Raw genomic sequence first — 16,414 nt, 5'->3', positions numbered from 1 at the left:
CAGAGGCCGAGACTTCTCTGGTCTCTACTCCTCCCGTTCCGGGGTCTGAGACGCCGAAGCTTCCCACTGTTAGCTCTGACAAATTGAAAACCCTAGTCATTAGCGACTCCATTACCCGCAGTATTAGACTTAAAACGAATCATCCAGCGATCATACACTGTTTACCAGGGGGCAGGGCTACCGACGTTAAGGCTAATCTAAAGACGGTGCTGGCTAAAGCTAAAACTGGCGAGTGTAGAGAGTATAGAGAGTAGGAGTTTTTCCTAGCCACCGTGCTTCTACACCTGCATTGCTTGCTGTTTGGGGTTTTAGGCCGGGTTTCTGTACAGCACTTTGAGATATCAGCTGATGTACGAAGGGCTATATAAATACATTTGATTTGATTTGATTTAAATAACATTTTTTGTTTCTCAAAATAATGTAGTTAATCATAAAAATCTCAAAGTTAAATTTCAACTATGCTGAGAGCACTAGTCTCTGCCATATTATGGACACATTGATACACTGTAGTCCATTGGAGAATAAAGAAATGAGAGCCTATTGGCTAATGCAGCAGTAAGCCTTTAGTGATCGGACACTTTTATTCAATTTTCACCTAAAATAACAATCCCAAATCTAAATCCAAATCTAACTGCCTGTAGCTCAGGACCTGAAGCAAGGATACGCATATTATTGATAACATTTGAAAGGAAACCATTTGAAATTTGTGGAAATGTGAAATTAATGTAGGAAAATAAAACACATTAGATCTGGTAAAAGAAAATACAAAGAAAAAAACATGCGTATTTGACATGGAGGAGAAAGGCCATAATGTACTATTCCAGTATAGGCGCAATTTAGATGTTGGCCACTTGATGGCAGCAATATACGTGCAAAGTTTTAGACTGATCCAATGAACCATTGCATTTCTGTTCAAAATGTTGTATCAAGACTGCCCAAATGTGCCTAATTGGTTTATTATTACATTTTCAAGTTCATGTTAGTTTGTTGGTGATTGTCACGGGCGTCGTAAGGACCAAGGTGCAACGGGAACGTGTGTACTCATCTTCTTTATTAATTAAAAGAAGGAAAAACAAACAAATCACGTATGCAAAAAACAACGAACGACACTAAACAGACCTGTCAGGTGCACAGACACAAAACAGGAGACAACTACCCACAAATCCCAGAAAATCCTAGAAAAAACACCCCTCTTAAATAAGACCTTCAATTAGAAGCAATGAGGAGCAGCTGCTTCCAATTGAAGGCCAACCCCATCAACTAAACATAGAAATAGAAAAACTAGAACTAACAGAAATAAACTAACAAGAACGTAGCCCAACAAACCCCGAAACACTCTAAACAAACACCCCTCTTACATAGGAACATAGCCCAACAAACCCCGAACCACATAAAACAAACACCCTTCTCAAAACAGAACATAGCCCAACAAACCCCGAAACACTCTAAACAAACACACCCCTGCCACATCCTGACCAAACTACAATAACAAATAACCCCTTTACTGGTCAGGAGGTGACAGTGATGTGGACGCCAAGGAACTTGAAGCTCTCAACCTGCTCCACTGCAGCCCCGTCGATGAGAATAGGGATGTGCTCGGCCCTCTTTTTTCTGTAGTCCACAATCATCTCCTTTGTCTTGATTTCAATGACATTCTAGATGAGTCTGTGCTTCCAACTTTGTGGCAACAGTTTGAGAAGGCCCTTTTCCTGTTTCAGCATGACAATTCCCCTGTTCACAAAGTGAGGTCCATTCAGAAATGGTTTGTTAAGATCGGTGTGGAAGAACTTAACTGTCCTACACAGAGCCCTAACCTCAACCACATCGAACACCTTTTGAACGCCGACTGTGAGCCAGGCCTAAAAAAATATCTCACTTTAATCAATAAAAAAATTCAGGCTGTAAAACAACTAAACTGAACCATCGAGTATTTTAACATTTGCGGAGTTGGAGTAAAACATAGGGGTAAGATTAAGTCATTTTGAGCATTTTTTTAATGAAATTTAACTGAGGTAACAATTATATTCTAACTATAATAGTATATAGGTTATCAAAAGATCATGAACATTCTTTTCTGCTGTCTTTTCTAGAAATGGTGCTGTTACAGATACTGTGTTTGTCGTCGTATGACTGCATGGGAAGATTGAAAAATCATGTCACTCACTTCCTCCGTGTTTAATGTAAAAACAAGGTTAAACTAATTCTGTTCTGTTTTTTTTATTCATTTTTTTCAGGATAATGAAGGAACATTTTGGCTTTAAAGTAAATGTTGAGGAAAATGGCAATGAAAAATGTATCAATATGATAATGAAGTACGGTATACAAAATAAACTAATAACAATTAATATTGCTAAAACAAATTTTTACCGGGATTTCTCGAAAGACATTTGTATACACATATTAGACTTTATTGGTCATTTTAATGAAAATACTGTATTTAAAAAAAATATTTTCCTAAAACAAAATAACAAATTTGAAGAAAGTAACTATGTGATTTACATCAACAGTTTCTATGATTATGTCTGTCTGTTGTGGGTTATCAAACAGTATGTTGTTATTTGTGTTTGAAGACAGGAAAGTGATCCTGAAGATTAAAATAGTGTTCTTCAATTATTTTAATGCCTAATCTTTTACGTGAAGTGTGTAGTGACTTTACAAATACATTTTGCTCTATCAGGAAACTGAACAGACAGGCAAGCAGGCAAGATGGAACACACATCCACACACGACACACCCACATCCTGTTTGATCACCTGATTAAGCTGATAAATACTCAACAGTACTCCCAAGTGAACAACAGTTTATGGCAATTATTGACATAAACTGGTGTTCAAAAATTATCATTTTCAGTCTTGTCAAATCTACAACTTATCCGGTCGTTTTAATACTTACATTTGCGGAGGTGGAGCATAAAATGGGGGTAAGATTATTTTAAAACTAATTTGGAGCATTTCTTATGAACGTTAACTGAAGAGGTACAGTTTATGTTGACCTATACTCTAATTATAATAGTTTGTTAATCAAAACATCATGAACATCCTCTGTTGTCTGTCTAGAAACGGTGCTGTTACAGACACTGCTTGTGTTTGTCGTCGTATGACTGCATGGGAAGATTGAAAAATCATGTCACTCACTTTGTCACGGTTGTCGTTGGTGAATGAGGACCAAAATGCAGCAGGTACGTGTATGCTCATATTTAGATTTATTAACTTACAAAAAACAACTGAATACAAAATAACAAAACCACTAGAACTAACAAACGAACAACAAAACAGTCTGGCAAAGCCTAGGGCTGAACACAGAACAATCACCCACAAAACACAAACACAAACACACCCTCATTTATGAGACTCTCAATCAAAGGCAGATAGAAAACACCTGCCTTCAACTGAGAGTCCCAACACCAATTCACCAGACATAGAAACAGACATACTAGACTCCACATAGAAATACCTAAACAAAACCAACACCCGGAATTACTAAAACAAACACCCTTAAACCAAACACACCACCCTGAACCACATAAAACAAATACCCTCTGTCACGCCCTGACCAAACTACAAAACAATTAACCTTATATACTGGCCAGGACGTGACAGTACCCCCCCCTTAAAGGTGCTACCCCAGAAGCACCTTAACACAAAAAAATATAAATACCCCCAAACAATACCCAAAAGAAAATTCCCCCTTACTAAAGGGAGGGAAGGGAGGGTGGCTGCCGTCAACGACGGCACTGTGCTACACCCCCCCTCCCCAACCCACCTATATTGGAGGCGGCTCAGGTTCTGGCCGTTCCAGGCAGTCTGGGCAGTCCGGCGGTTCGGGGCAGTCTGGCGGCTCGGGGCAGTCTGGCGGCTCGGGGCAGTCTGTCGGCTCGGGGCAGTCTGGGCAGTCTGTCAGCTCGGGGCAGTCTGTCAGCTCGGGGCAGTCTGGGCAGTCTGTCAGCTCCGGCAGGTCTGGCCACTCCGGCAGGTCGGGGCAGTCTGGCCACTCCGGCAGGTCGGGGCAGTCTGGCCACTCCGGCAGGTCGGGGCAGTCTGGCCACTCCGGCAGGTCGGGGCAGTCTGGCCACTCCGGCAGGTCGGGGCAGTCTGGCCACTCCGGCAGGTCGGGGCAGTCTGGCCACTCCGGCAGGTCGGGGCAGTCTGGCCACTCCGGCAGGTCGGGGCAGTCTGGCCACTCCGGCAGGTCGGGGCAGTCTGGCCACTCCGGCAGGTCGGGGCAGTCTGGCCACTCCGGCAGGTCGGGGCAGTCTGGCCACTCCGGCAGGTCGGGGCAGTCTGGCCACTCCGGCAGGTCGGGGCAGTCTGGCCACTCCGGCAGGTCGGGGCAGTCTGGCCACTCCGGCAGGTCGGGGCAGTCTGGACACTCCGGCAGGTCGGGGCAGTCTGGACACTCCGGCAGGTCGGCGCAGTCTGGACACTCCGGCAGTTCGGCGCAGTCTGGACACTCCGGCAGTTCGGCGCAGTCTGGACACTCCGGCAGTTCGGCGCAGTCTGGACACTCCGGCAGTTCGGCGCAGTCTGGACACTCCGGCAGTTCGGCGCAGTCTGGACACTCCGGCAGTTCGGCGCAGTCTGGACACTCCGGCAGTTCGGCGCAGTCTGGCCACTCCGGCAGTTCGGCGCAGTCTGGCCACTCCGGCAGTTCGGCGCAGTCTGGCCACTCCGGCAGTTCGGCGCAGTCTGGCCACTCCGGCAGTTCGGCGCAGTCTGGCCACTCCGGCAGTTCGGCGCAGTCTGGCCACTCCGGCAGTTCGGCGCAGTCTGGCCACTCCGGCAGTTCGGCGCAGTCTGGCCACTCCGGCGACTGTTGACTGGCGGGCAGCTCCGACGACTGTTGACTGGCGGGCAGCGCCGACGACTGTTGACTGGCGGGCAGCTCCGACGACTGTTGACTGGCGGGCAGCTCCGACGACTGTTGACTGGCGGGCAGCTCCGACGACTGTTGACTGGCGGGCAGCTCCGACGACTGTTGACTGGCGGGCAGCTCCGACGACTGTTGACTGGCGGGCAGCTCCGACGACTGTTGACTGGCGGGCAGCTCCGACGACTGTTGACTGGCGGGCAGCTCCGACGACTGTTGACTGGCGGGCAGCTCCGACGACTGTTGACTGGCGGGGCTGGGGACACGCACCTTGGGCTTGGTGCGGGGTGCTGGTACTGGGCGTACCAGATTGGAGACACGTACCTCAGGGCTAGTGCGGGGAGCTGGCCTGGGGCTCCATCCTTGCCCCTCTTCACAGCCCTTGTGCCCCCCCAAAAAAATTTCTTGGGGCTGCCTCTCGGGTTCCCTTAACTCTTCCATAGCCCTGGACACGAACATCCTTAAATCCGCCCACGTCCATCCATCCATGCTGTTCTCCTGCTGCTTGGTCCTTTGGTGGTGGGTGATTCTGTCACGGTTGTCGTTGGTGAATGAGGACCAAAATGCAGCAGGTACGTGTATGCTCATATTTAGATTTATTAACTTACAAAAAACAACTGAATACAAAATAACAAAACCACTAGAACTAACAAACGAACAACAAAACAGTCTGGCAAAGCCTAGGGCTGAACACAGAACAATCACCCACAAAACACAAACACACCCTCATTTATGAGACTCTCAATCAAAGGCAGATAGAAAACACCTGCCTTCAACTGAGAGTCCCAACACCAATTCACCAGACATAGAAACAGACATACTAGACTCCACATAGAAATACCTAAACAAAACCAACACCCGGAATTACTAAAACAAACACCCTTAAACCAAACACACCACCCTGAACCACATAAAACAAATACCCTCTGTCACGCCCTGACCAAACTACAAAACAATTAACCTTATATACTGGCCAGGACGTGACACACTTCCTCTTCATTGTTAGTTTAATGTGATAACAAGGTTAAGCTAATTCTGTTTGTTTGTTTTTTCCAGGATAATGAAGAAAACCAAAATTTTGACATTCAAGTAAAGTTTGAGAAAAAGGATAATGAAAACTCTATCTATCTAAATATGAATTTATGTAAACAAATACTAATTAACTTGATAAAGAACATTTTTACTACTTCAATTTTAATATACTTTTCAACTATGTAAGTTCTTCTGATAAACCTACTGCATTCAAAGAAATTATTTTACAAAAACAAAATAGCTTATTTCAAAAAAAAATATCTGTTATATACATCCAATGTTTTAAGGATTATGTTGCTGTAATTAATTTTTTCTGGAAAAAAAATGGACAATTGGAAGAAGAATATTATATAATAGTTGGGAGAATAATTTCTTCATTTAATATGAATAACATCTATATAAAGACTGAGTTCGAAATTAATGATGACAATATTGAGTCTGCTATTAATGAAGGCATCCTTAACGTATCCGATATTGTCATTTTTAAAACTATTGTTGATTATGCAACATTAGATAAAAAGGTATCTAAGAGCCGACAATTCCGTTATGCTCTCATTGACATAATCTTTGGAAATCAACAAAAGCTTCTTGTTATACGTAACCCTTATGACATGATTGCTTTACTTGCGGTCTCATTTTCAGAGGTGATCAGAAGTCAAGTGATGATACTTATAATCCTTATTTCTTTGACCATGGATTCCTTAAATACTTGGAGTGACTTCCGCAAATATCTGCCACTATGTGGGGGAACCTGGAAAAAGAAACAAGAGAACTGTCAAAAATTGAAAGATAAAATAAAAATGTTTTTTTTTAAAACAAAATCTGAAACATTTTCTAAAGTAACTTCTAAAGGTTTTGATTATTATTTTTAAATCCCCCCCAAAAATCTACAAGCATTTCGCTACACTCGCATTAACATCTGCCAACCATGTGACCAATAAAATTTGATTTGAATTCATCTTCATTATCCCCCATGATGCTCCACCTCTGCCTCTGGGAGGAGCCAGGCGGGGCTCAAAGCGGGTAAGTACAGATTCTTCTCCACTGACGTCAATGCCAACGTGGTACAATACCTCTGTTACACTGAACACGTATCTGCAGATCTAGAGGAACTTGATTTGCATTTATAAATAGCAGAATGTTCTGTAGGTGGTATGATGTGTGTTCCAACTTCCACTGCCAACAAGGAACACGAACCACTTTACACATTACATTGGAGTCAACCATACTTTCCTTCAGTCTAATCCAACTGAACCCAGTTTTACCTGTTGTAAATCTTTTTTTATCACAACAAACTGTGTCTAAAGTTTCCTGACATATATTTTACACTTTAACAGTTGTTAAATCAGTTTTTCTAATATATATATTTTTTGTTTGGTCATCATATTTTGACCTCCAGACTCCCCCATCTCATCCCACCAACTCTGTCAGTCCACCAGACCACTGCAGTAACAGCCACATCTTCCCATCACAAAGCTTCAGTACTGTCTCATTGTGTTGTAAGTCCTGTACAGCACTTGGTATTCATCACTGTTCAGACAATGTTACAGCTGATAACATGTAATGACATTTCCAACCTAATCAACCCCCTCTGATTCTTCTCATTCAGGAAGTACCATCCAGGATCCTGTGGCAACGTCAATGTGAAACCGCATTGACCCGTGTTCACCACCAACCAGGGCTCCACAGCGGTATCCTTGGACACCCAGTGAAACAGCATTGACCAGTGATCACCACCAACCAGGGCTCCACAGCGGTATCCTTGGACACCCAGTGAAACAGCATTGACCAGTGATCACCACCAACCAGGGCTCCACAGCGGTATCCTTGGACACCCAGTGAATCCAGAGAGAGCACACCAGGCAGCATTGAGCACTTTGATGAGATTGGCTGTTCAGCAGGAAGATTCATCTGAAACTATATAACTGAATAAACTATGATTTAGCTAAAAACATATTTCTGTTTTGGTTAGAAATTATTGCCTTATTTCACTGTAGAGCCTCTTGCTCAATACCCTTATTTATCCATCCTACAAGTGTTTAGCGGGTGTAGCGAAATGCTTGTGTTTCTAGTTCCGACAGGGCAGTAATATCTAACAATACACACAAATCTAAGTAAAGCGATGGAATTAAGAATATATAAATAAACGGGCGAACAATGTCAGAACAACAGACTAAGACACAGTAGTATAGTATAGAATACAGTATATACATATGAGATGAGTAATACAGTAGAATAGAATACAGTAGTATAGTATAGAATACAGTATATACATATGAGATGAGTAATACAGTAGAATAGAATACAGTAGTATAGTATAGAATACAGTATATACATATGAGATGAGTAATACAGTAGAATAGAATACAGTAGTATAGTATAGAATACAGTATATACATATGAGATGAGTAATACAGTAGAATAGAATACAGTAGTATAGTATAGAATACAGTATATACATATGAGATGAGTAATACAGTAGAATAGAATACAGTAGTATAGTATAGAATACAGTATATACATATGAGATGAGTAATACAGTAGAATAGAATACAGTAGCATAGTATAGAATACAGTATATACATATGAGATGAGTAATACATAGACAGATACAGTAGTATAGTATAGAATACAGTATATACATATGAGATGAGTAATGCATAGACAGATACAGTAGTATAGTAGTATAGTATAGAATACAGTATATACATATGAGATGAGTAATGCCAGATGTGTAAACATTATTACAGTGACTAGTGTTCCAAATGAAAGTGGCCAGTGATTTCAAATCTATGTACAGTTGAAGTCGGAGGTTTACATACACTTAGGTTGGAGTCATTAAAACTTGTTTTTCAACCACTCCACAAATTTCTTGTTAACAAACTATAGTTTTGGCAAGTCGGTTAGGACGTCTACTTTGTGCATAACACAAGTAATTTTTCCAACAATTGTTTACAGACAGATTATTTCACTTATAATTCATTGTATCACAATTCCAGTGGGTCTGAAGTTTACATACACTAAGTTGACTGTGCCTTTAAACAGCTTGGAAAATTCCAGAAAATTATGTCATGCTTTAGAAGCTTCTGATAGGCTAATTGACATCATTTGAGTCAATTGGAGGTGTACCTGTGGATGCATTTCAAGGCCTACCTTCAAACTCAGTGCCTCTTTGGTTGACATCATGGGAAATCAAAAGAAATCAGCCAAGACTTCATAAACAAAATTGTAGACCTCCACAAGTCTGGTTCATCCTTGGGAGCAATTTCCAAATGCCTGAAGGTACCACGTTCATCTGTACAAACAATAGTAAGCAAGTATAAACACCATGGGACCACGCAGCCGTCATACCGTTCAGGAAGGAGACTCATTCTGTCTCCTAGAGATGAACGTACTTTGGTGCGAAAAGTGCAAATCAATCCCAGAACAACAGCAAAGGACCTTGTGAAGATGATGGAGGAAACAGGTACAAAAGTATCTATATCCACAGTAAAACGAGTCCTATTTCGACATAACCTGAAAGGCCGCTCAGCAAGGAAGAAGCCACTGCTCCAAAACCGCCATAAAAAAGCCAGACTACGGTTTGCAACTGCCCATGGGGACAAAGATCGTACTTTCTCGAGAAATGTCCTCTGGTCTGATGCATTCACTACTGTAAGTCGCTCTGGATAAGAGCGTCTGCTAAATAACTTAAATGTAAAATGTAAATGGTAGGCCTGATCACTGACAATGATGAGACAGCCTATAAGGAGGAGGTCAGGGAACTGGCAGTGTGGTGCCAGGACAACAACCTCTCCCTCAACGTGAGAAAGACAAAGGAGATGATCGTGAACTACAGGAAAAGGAGGGCCGAACACGCCCGCATTCACATCGACGGGGATGTAGTGGAGCGTGTCGAGAGTTTCAATTTTCTTGGTGTCCACATCAACAACAAACTATCCTGGTCCAAACACAGTCGTGAAAAGGGCACAACAAAACCTATTCCCCCTCAGGAGACTGAAAAGATTTGGCATGGGTCCCCAGATCCTCAAAAAGTTCTACAGCTGCACCATCGAGAGCATCCTGACTGGTTGCGTCACCGCCTGCTGCTACTCAATGTTTATTATCTATGCATATTCACTTCACCCCTACCTACATGTACAAATTACCTCGACTAACTCGTACCTCCACACGTTGACTCGTACCGGTACGCCCTGTATATAGCCTCCACACGTTGACTCGTACCGGTACGCCCTGTATATAGCCTCCACACGTTGACTCGTACCGGTACGCCCTGTATATAGCCTCCACACGTTGACTCGTACCGGTACGCCCTGTATATAGCCTCCACACGTTGACTCGTACCGGTACGCCCTGTATATAGCCTCCACACGTTGACTCGTACCGGTACGCCCTGTATATAGCCTCCACACGTTGACTCGTACCGGTACGCCCTGTATATAGCCTCGTTATTGTATTGTTACTTTTGTTTATTTTTTTACATTACTTTATTTTGTAACTTTATTTTCTTAAAACTGCGTTGTTGTTTATTAAGGGCTTGTAAAGTAAGCATTTCACGGTAAGGTCTACACCCGTTGTATTCGGCGCATGTGACAAATACAATTTTATTTGATGCAGGCAAGAGTGTGCAAGGTCGGTATTGAATGTGTCACTGGCGTAATCAAGGTGATAGACAATTTGTCTCTCGACCTGCGTGCAGCTACACTGTAATCTCTGATTCATCGGCTAGGTTGTAGCAACCTCATGATGGGTACAGGGAAAGTTTGAGTATCATGTAGTAGCCTAAACCTATCGATGTTAACATTGAACTGGGTCAATGGAATATGAACGATAATATGCTGTATAGAAACAAGCCCATGCTCATAAAAAAAACGATTATCCCTTCCAATCTTAAACAGGAGAAATGGGGAGAGGTGCCTACACGTTTAGCTAATGTTACAGTCAACGAGCTGCGTAGACCGGACGCCATCACGACATTTACTTAGATTAGAAAACGGACCGTTCATTAGCCTGGTCCCAGATCTGTTTGTGATGTATTGCAAAATACCAGTTGGTAAGACAGGAGTTGGCAAGGCAGCACAAACTGACCTGGGACCAGGTTAACTATTCATCGGTTTAAGGGACCAGGTTAACTATTCATCAGTTTAAGGGACCATGTTAACTATTCATCAGTTTAAGGGACCAGGTTAACTATTCATCAGTTTAAGGGACCAGGTTAACTATTCATCAGTTTAATGGACCAGGTTAACTATTCATCAGTTTAAGGGACCAAGTTAACTATTCATCAGTTTAATGGACCAGGTTAACTATTCATCAGTTTAAGGGACCAGGTTAACTATTCATCAGTTTAAGGGACCAGGTTAACTATTCATCAGTTTAAGGGACCAGGTTAACTGTTCATCAGTTTAAGGGACCAGGTTAACTATTCATCAGTTTAAGGGACCAGGTTAACTATTCATCAGTTTAATGGACCAGGTTAACTATTCATCAGTTTAATGGACCAGGTTAACTATTCATCAGTTTAAGGGACCAGGTTAACTATTCATCAGTTTAAGGGACCAGGTTAACTATTCATCAGTTTAATGGACCAGGTTAACTATTCATCAGTTTAATGGACCAGGTTAACTATTCATCAGTTTAAGGGACCAGGTTAACTATTCATCAGTTTAAGGGACCAGGTTAACTATTCATCAGTTTAAGGGACCAGGTTAACTATTCATCAGTTTAATGGACCAGGTTAACTATTCATCAGTTTAATGGACCAGGTTAACTATTCATCAGTTTAAGGGACCAGGTTAACTATTCATCAGTTTAAGGGACCAGGTTAACTATTCATCAGTTTAATGGACCAGGTTAACTATTCATCAGTTTAAGGGACCAGGTTAACTGTTCATCAGTTTAATGGACCAGGTTAACTATTCATCAGTTTAATGGACCAGGTTAACTATTCATCAGTTTAAGGGACCAGGTTAACTATTCATCAGTTTAATGGACCAGGTTAACTATTCATCAGTTTAATGGACCAGGTTAACTATTCATCAGTTTAATGGACCAGGTTAACTATTCATCAGTTTAAGGGACCAGGTTAACTATTCATCAGTTTAAGGGACCATGTTAACTATTCATCAGTTTAAGGGACCAGGTTAACTATTCATCAGTTTAAGGGACCAGGTTAACTATTCATCAGTTTAATGGACCAGGTTAACTATTCATCAGTTTAAGGGACCAAGTTAACTATTCATCAGTTTAATGGACCAGGTTAACTATTCATCAGTTTAAGGGACCAGGTTAACTATTCATCAGTTTAAGGGACCAGGTTAACTATTCATCAGTTTAAGGGACCAGGTTAACTGTTCATCAGTTTAAGGGACCAGGTTAACTATTCATCAGTTTAAGGGACCAGGTTAACTATTCATCAGTTTAATGGACCAGGTTAACTATTCATCAGTTTAATGGACCAGGTTAACTATTCATCAGTTTAAGGGACCAGGTTAACTATTCATCAGTTTAAGGGACCAGGTTAACTATTCATCAGTTTAATGGACCAGGTTAACTATTCATCAGTTTAATGGACCAGGTTAACTATTCATCAGTTTAAGGGACCAGGTTAACTATTCATCAGTTTAAGGTGAAGAATAAATACACAAATCAAGTTCAAAAGTTCAAGTTTTTAATAAAGTATAAAAAGTTTATAAAAAAGTAACAATTTATCACCGGAAACAGAGGTATATAAAACATCTGAAACACAAGATATATCTTGGAAACACTGTAGAACAGTGATCAATGTTGAGAGACATATTTGAAACATCTGTGGATTTTATGTTGTGTGGAGTCAAAGTGGGGCGGCAGGGTAGTCTAGTGGTTAGAGTGTAGAGGTGGCAGGTAGCCTAGTGGTTAGAGTGTAGAGGTGGCAGGTAGTCTAGTGGTTAGAGTGTAGAGGTGGCAGGGTAGCCTAGTGGTTAGAGTGTAGAGGTGGTAGGTAGTCTAGTGGTTATAGTGTAGAGGTGACAGGTAGCCTAGTGGTTAGAGTGTAGAGGTGACAGGTAGTCTAGTGGTTAGAGTGTAGAGGTGGCAGGTAGCCTAGTGGTTAGATTGTAGAGGTGGTAGGTAGTCTAGTGGTTAGAGTGTGGAGGTGGCAGGTAGCCTAGTGGTTAGACTGTAGAGGTGGCAGGTAGCCTAGTGGTTAGACTGTAGAGGCGGCAGGTAGCCTAGTGGTTAGAGTGTAGAGGCGACAGGTAGTCTAGTGGTTAGAGTGTAGAGGTGGCAGGTAGTCTAGTGGTTAGAGTGTAGAGGTGGCAGGTAGTCTAGTGGTTAGAGCGTTTGGCTGGGCAGCAGGTAGTCTAGTGGTTAGAGTGTAGAGGTGGCAGGTTGTCTAGTGGTTAGAGTGTAGAGGTGGCAGGTAGTCTAGTGGTTAGAGTGTAGAGGTGGCAGGTAGTCTAGTGGTTAGAGTGTAGAGGTGGCAGGTAGTCTAGTGGTTAGAGTGTAGAGGTGGCAGGTAGCCTAGTGGTTAGAGTGTAGAGGTGACAGGTAGTCTAGTGGTTAGAGTGTAGAGGTGGCAGGTAGTCTAGTGGTTAGAGTGTAGAGGTGGTAGGTAGTCTAGTGGTTAGAGTGTAGAGGTGACAGGTAGTCTAGTGGTTAGAGTGTAGAGGTGACAGGTAGTCTAGTGGTTAGAGTGTAGAGGTGGCAGGTAGCCTAGTGGTTAGAGTGTAGGGGCGGCAGGTAGCCTAGTGGTTAGAGTGGAGGGGCGGCAGGTAGCCTAGTGGTTAGAGTGTAGAGGCGGCAGGTAGTCTAGTGGTTAGAGTGTAGAGGTGACAGGTAGTCTAGTGGTTAGAGTGGAGGGGTGGCAGATAGCCTAGTGGTTAGAGTGGAGGGGCGGCAGGTAGCCTAGTGGTTAGAGTGGAGGGGCGGCAGGTAGCCTAGTGGTTATAGTGTAGAGGTGGCAGGGTAGCCTAGTGGTTAGAGTGTAGAGGTGGCAGGGTAGCCTAATGGTTAGAGTGGAGGGGCGGCAGGGTAGCCTAGTGGTTAGAGTGGAGGGGCGGCAGGGTAGCCTAGTGGTTAGAGTGGAGGGGCGGCAGGGTAGCCTAGTGGTTAGAGTGAAGATGAAGCTTTTGAACCCAGAGGGCTCTCTATGGTTAGGGCGTGACACATGTGAACAAACAGGATGTGTGTGTGTAGTGATTAATTTGCCCCTCACTCCTCTCCTCAGCACCTGGATTAGTCTGATGGGTGACAATATTAGCCTATCACTTGTGAATGATGCCCAGCTTGTGTGCAGTAAGGCAAGAAAAACTGCATGCCTTTTTTTGGCGACTTTTTCAAATCAAAGTTGCACACCTCATGTAGCCTAGTCCATAGTCCTATATGTTTTAATAAGGTTAGTCCCACACCTCATGTAGCCTAGTCCATAGTCCCATATGTTTTAATAAGGTTAGTAGTCCATGGTCCTATATGTTTTAATAAGGTTAGTATCACACCTCATGTAGCCTAGTCCATAGGCCTATATGTTTAATAAGGTTAGTAGTCCATGGTCCTATATGTTTTAATAAGGTTAGTCCCACACCTCATGTAGCCTAGTCCATAGGCCTATATGTTTAATAAGGTTAGTATTCCATAGGCCTATATGTTTTAATAAGGTTAGTCCCACACCTCATGTAGCCTAGTCCATAGGCCTATATGTTTTAATAAGGTTAGTATCACACCTCATGTAGCCTAGTCTATAGTCCTATATGTTTTAATAAGGTTAGTATCACACCTCATGTAGCCTAGTCCATAGTCCTATATGTTTTAATAAGGTTAGTATCACACCTCATGCAGCCTAGTCCATAGGCCTATATGTTTTAATAAGGTTAGTAGTCCATAGTCCTATATGTTTTAATAAGGTTAGTATCACACCTCATGTAGCCTAGTCCATAGGCCTATATGTTTTAATAAGGTCTGTATCACACCTCATGTAGCCTAGCCCATATTTGTTTTGATAAGGCCTGTACTAAAGTGGCCAAATAACTTCTTCAAATGAAGCACATGAATCCCCTTTCTAACCGGTGTAGAGCCTAAGACCCCCATTGTTAGGGCAGAGACATGAGCATCTCATCATTATATACAGATCTCTGGTTTCAGCTTCTTGTGAAAGGGAAAGGAAAGTTAGCTTGTTCACAGTGCACTGTTAGGATGCTGGATTGCCCTAAAGTAACGTGATGTTTCGCCAAAATCAGAGAATTACTCCTGTCTAAATAACATTATAAAAATACTTCACCAGGGAGCATGACTTAGCCACAGAGGACCATTCACTTCTTTAAATAAATTGCTGTGGATTGTTTCAAATCCCCCCAGTGTGTTTGGGAAGCCTACGATTTGGGTAGTGGGCAGTAGGTGTAGTTGAGTGGCGACTGTCAGTGAAAAGCGCCTTAAACACGTGTGAAGATAATGTGTCATGAGTATAATGTAACATTTTGAATCAAGAAGAAGGGGAGGTGGGTGAAGTTACGGTGCGTCTCTCTCCAGAATGCATTCAGATGTAGGAAATATGTAGGAAAGTTACCATTTGGCAATGTCTGATTTCTGATTGTCTTATCTCACCATGTACACCACTCGCCTCAATGTCTGATTTCTGATTGTCTTAAGGGATATGCATGCTGTTAACGGGACAGTTGTAAATCATGCAGCGTGTTATGTCAAGATCGCAGATCTTAGAGAAACAAATATTGGTACATATAAGTGTCTGAAAGCTTAAATTCTTATTAATGTTGTACAAACAAACCTCACCCACCTGGAAGACTAAAGGAAATGCTCAAGGTATTCAAGTCCAACCATTACCTCTCTCCTCTTTCACATCCCTCTATCATCTCTCCATGGGGGAGTACAACCATTACCTCTCTCCTCTTTCACATCCCTCTATCATCTCTCCATGGGGGAGTACAACCATTACCTCTCTCCTCTTTCACATCCCTCTATCATCTCTCCATGGGGGAGTACAACCATTACCTCTCTCCTCTTTCACATCCCTCTATCATCTCTCCATGGGGGAGTACAACCATTACCTCTCTCCTCTTTCACATCTCTCTATCATCTCTCCATGGGGGAGTACAACCATTACCTCTCTCCTCTTTCACATCCCTCTATCATCTCTCCATGGGTGAGTACAACCATTACCTCTCTCCTCTTTCACATCCCTCTATCATCTCTCCATGGGGGAGTACAACCATTACCTCTCTCCTCTTTCACATCCCTCTATCATCTCTCCATGGGGGAGTACAACCATTACCTCTCTCCTCTTTCACATCCCTCTATCATCTCTCCATGGGGGCGTCCCAATAATCTCTCCTTCCTCCTGAAGTGGAGCTTTCTTTCACTACTCCTCACAAGTGTAAAAGCATTGGATTGGTGTTGACATGGAGTAGAGGGAGTTTACATATACCAGTCATTTCCTTTAAATACATGAAGGGAGGTGGACAAGTTCACACTTAGAGAGAAAGGAGATAATTGGGACACACCCCATGTGTTCTGATAACGACAGGAA

The 16,414-nt window shown here is 42.7% G+C and overlaps 1 long non-coding RNA gene across 3 annotated transcripts in view; it reads left to right on the top strand.

Annotated features, from left to right (window-relative positions):
• LOC115191475 (uncharacterized) overlaps window positions 1-7,854 on the top strand; it is a 55,262-nt gene extending 47,408 nt beyond the window's left edge. The window contains exons 1-4 of one of the 3 annotated variants that reach the window (XR_003877679.1): window positions 2,771-2,920; window positions 3,057-3,178; window positions 7,298-7,397; window positions 7,508-7,854. This is a non-coding gene — a long non-coding RNA (uncharacterized LOC115191475). Of the gene's footprint in view, window positions 1-2,770; window positions 2,921-3,056; window positions 3,179-5,922; window positions 6,922-7,297; window positions 7,398-7,507 lie in introns of those variants that run through there. The other 2 variants (XR_003877678.1, XR_003877680.1) reach the window with 2 other exon arrangements.
• Window positions 7,855-16,414: the final 8,560 nt, after the last annotated feature.

This window comes from Salmo trutta, chromosome 4, assembly GCF_901001165.1.
Source record: "Salmo trutta chromosome 4, fSalTru1.1, whole genome shotgun sequence".
Classification (NCBI taxonomy): domain Eukaryota; kingdom Metazoa; phylum Chordata; class Actinopteri; order Salmoniformes; family Salmonidae; genus Salmo; species Salmo trutta.
The sequence above is the reverse complement of the archived record's forward strand: the minus strand, read 5'-3'. Positions and strand labels throughout refer to the sequence as shown.